The sequence below is a fragment of the Procambarus clarkii genome, chromosome 7 (genome assembly GCF_040958095.1).
Source record: "Procambarus clarkii isolate CNS0578487 chromosome 7, FALCON_Pclarkii_2.0, whole genome shotgun sequence".
In the NCBI taxonomy this organism is placed as follows: Eukaryota; Metazoa; Arthropoda; class Malacostraca; order Decapoda; family Cambaridae; genus Procambarus; species Procambarus clarkii.
Genome location: NC_091156.1, coordinates 14303796 through 14307442, shown reverse-complemented (window position 1 = coordinate 14307442; position 3647 = coordinate 14303796). Strand labels below are relative to the sequence as shown.

At 45.6% G+C, this 3647-nt stretch overlaps 1 non-coding gene across 1 annotated transcript; it reads right to left on the bottom strand.

Annotated features, from left to right (window-relative positions):
• Positions 1-2249: 2249 nt before the first annotated feature.
• TRNAK-CUU (transfer RNA lysine (anticodon CUU)) lies at positions 2250-2322 on the bottom strand. The gene has a single exon. It is a non-coding gene; the product is annotated as a tRNA-Lys (tRNA).
• Positions 2323-3647: the final 1325 nt, after the last annotated feature.

Here is a 3647-nt window from a genome sequence, read left to right as displayed (position 1 = left end):
CATTCGTCCCCCTTGATGCTTCTATTTCCACCCGACCCAACTCATGTTGCCTTTGTCAATATTGGAGAGAAGTGCGTGGGGAGTGAATACTATGTGTAGGTGCGCGATGCGCCGGTCAACATGCATTTTGTCTCTCTCTCTATGGAAAACGAATTTGAGTTCTTCCTTGAAATTGGATATGCCATTGGCCTGTATTGACGGTGTGTTTGTTTCTCGCGTTATCTCTCTCTCTCTCTCTCTCTCTCTCTCTCTCTCTCTCTCTCTCTCTCTCTCTCTCTCTCTCTCTCTCTCTCTCTCTCTCTCTCTCTCTCTCTCTCTCTCTCTCTCTCTCTCTCTCTCTCTCTCTCTCTCTCTCTCTCTCTCTCTCTTTCGCACTCTCTCTCTCTCTCTCTCTTTCGCACTCCATTTCTCGCTCTATACATGTGTATCTTTTGCTCTTCTAAATCTCTTTCTCGCACTCATTCGATCTCTCTCATTTTCTTAGACTGAAGCTATTTCTTTCACTCCCTATCTCAGTTTTACTCTCTCCGATTATCTACCCTTTTCACGCAGTTTCTTTATCACTATCTAGCACTCTTTTTTTCACTCTATCACCGTTTATCTCTATATATAACTCTCTCAAACACTCTCACACACTACAGTAAATCCATCACTCTCATTCTCATCCTCAATACCCTCCCCCTCCCTCGCTGTTTCTTTCTCCCTCTCTTTATCTCTCTCTCTCTCTCTCTCTCTCTCTCTCTCTCTCTCTCTCTCTCTCTCTCTCTCTCTCTCTCTCTCTCTCTCTCTCTCTCTCTCTCTCTCTCTCTCTCTCTCTCTCTCTCTCTCTCTCTCTCTCATTGCTCAAAATGTATTGCTCCGAATACACGTGTCACGTGTAACTAGATTGGTCCGCAAACATAACGAATTATCTCACGTACAATTAATCCGGTGTGTACAAAATGGTTTATGCTTCGTGAGCAATTGGATTATTTTGCGAGTAACTGACACTTTTTTTGGCTGAAAAACAGAAGCCCCTTTTCTTGTTTGGTGTTTTTAATTACAAGCATACAATACTTATACATATACACGTAATAATATGTATATGCAATAATTAATTATTCTAATTTTTATTTAAAAATATACAGAACATGATACAGAGGTGTATTAATTATTACAGAGTATGTATATTTAATAACGCAGCTAATCATAAAAACGTTTCTAGCATACACACAAACAAAGAATAACGTCTGCGGCATATGCGAGGCTGGCTAACATCAGAACGGCGTTCAGGAACCTGTGTAAGGAATCATTCAGAATCTTGTACACCACATATGTAAGACCAATCCTGGAGTATGCGGCCCCAGCATGGAGCCCGTACCTTGTCAAGCACAAGACGAAGCTGGAAAAAGTCCAAAGGTATGCTACTAGACTAGTCCCAGAACTAAGAGGCATGAGTTATGAGGAAAGGCTGCGGGAAATGCACCTTACGACACTGGAAGACAGAAGAGTAAGGGGGGACATGATCACAATCTACAAAATCCTCAGGGGAATCGACCGGGTAAACAAGGATGAACTATTCAACACTGGTGGGACGCGAACAAGGGGACACAGGTGGAAGCTGAGTACCCAAATGAGCCACAGAGACGTTAGAAAGAACTTTTTCAGTGTCAGAGTAGTTAGTAAATGGAATGCATTAGGAAGTGATGTGGTGGAGGCTGACTCCATACACAGTTTCAAATGTAGATATGATAGAGCCCAATAGGCTCAGGAATCTGTACACCAGTTGATTGACGGTTGAGAGGCGGGACCAAAGAGCCAGAGCTCAACCCCCGCAAGCACAATTAGGTGAGTACAATTAGGTGAGTACACACACACACACACGAAGAAGCAAATCAATATATGAACCTTAAGAAGCACATCAACAAACTGGAGAAGGTGCAAAGACATGCCTCTAAGAGGCTCCCAGAACTGCTGGATAAGAGCTACGAGGAGAGGTTAGAGGCAGTAAATATGCCTAAACTAGAAGATAGAAGAGGCGACATGATCACTACGTACAAAATAGTAACAGGAATCGATAAAATTCATAGGGAAGATTTCTATGTTGGTAAGGTCAGTTACTCAGTGAAGGAGTGATGGGACATAGGCTATATTAACAGATTGAGGGAGGTATAGTGGTGGAGTTCAAGTACTGTATGTTTATTGAGACAAGAAAAAATACATCTCAAAGGGATAGAGTAGCTTAGGCTATTTGTACCCCCCTAATTATTCGCCCAACGTGGGGCTCGAACCCACGACCCCGAGATTAAGAGTCTCGTGCTCTACCGACTGAGCTAGCCGGGCGTTGGTGGTAGAGTGGCAAATGAGGGAGGGAGAGAAGACAGGTGATAGGTGACAGTAGGGATAAAAAGGAAGTGGTGGAGAGATATGACAGTGAGGGAGATATCCACTCGTACGTAGTGCTACCAGGCTGACTCAGACTCCCCCGTCAAAGATATCAAACGACGCTACACATCTTCAGCGCCCTCGACCGAGTCTCCTGGGCCGGAAAACTGGCGGTCGAGGAGCTGGGATGGGGGTGGAGGAGAGAAGGAGACAGGAGGAGATGGAAGAGGAGAAGAGAGGAGCCATTAATCAGAGCCAAAACATGCTTCACGTGGCCGGTGTTCACCGCCTGACACCATCAGTCTTGGCCAAGTCTCCCAAGAGGTCTCCAGGACTCAGATCCATCACATGATGAACCAGCGAGCAGGTAAAGCCCTGCATCTCCCATCAAATAATGTTAAATGACTCAGTAGGGCGATTTGTATTGTTGAAAAGGCTATCCTATTGTTTACTTAGTGAATAAGTAACATATATATGCATAACAGCCTATAAAAATGACGTCCTTATGATGAGTCAAATACCTCTAAGTGTCCTTATAATCCCTCGGGTTTTTGACCCAGATGATGCGGGAATATCTTGAGGTTATCTTGAGATGATTTTGGGGCTTTTTAGTGTCCCCGCGGCCCGGTCCTCGACCAGGCCTCCACCCCCAGGAAGCAGCCCGTGACAGCTGACTAACACCCAGGTACCTATTTTACTGCTAGGTAACAGGGGCATAGGGTGAAAGAAACATTGCCCATTGTTTCTCGCCGGTGCCTGGGATCGAACTCAGGACCACAGGATCACAAGTCCAGCGTGCTGTCCGCTCGGCCGACCGGCTCCCTGGGAAGGAGCCAGCACCAGGCCAAGTCACACAAGAACGCTACTGCAGCTACTTAAGCGCTCTCTAAGACTTCAGAGAGCGCTTGAGGTCTTAGGGGAAGTTGGTGTCTCTAAGTGAAGAGTGAGCAGAAAGGTACCGAATAATGTGGTTGGTATGAAGGTACTTCCCTATAAGTACTTATCTAACAGTCACTACGGCATGAGTGAGGTCAAGGTTCACGTACCCCGTCAAGTCGCCTTGTTGTACCTGATGCGTTATAATTGAACTGTTCTGACGTTTTCAATTCTTTGTCGAATCTGGGATTTTGTTGACAGTGATGGGGGATTGTAGAGGGGGTGATAAGGCTAGGTGAGGTGATGGTGTTGGGGTGATGGGGCCGGTGCTGTGAGGGGTGAATGGGTTGGGGTCGGTAATGTTGGGGGTTTTAGTGTTGGGATCAGTATTGATTGGGTTGAATGTG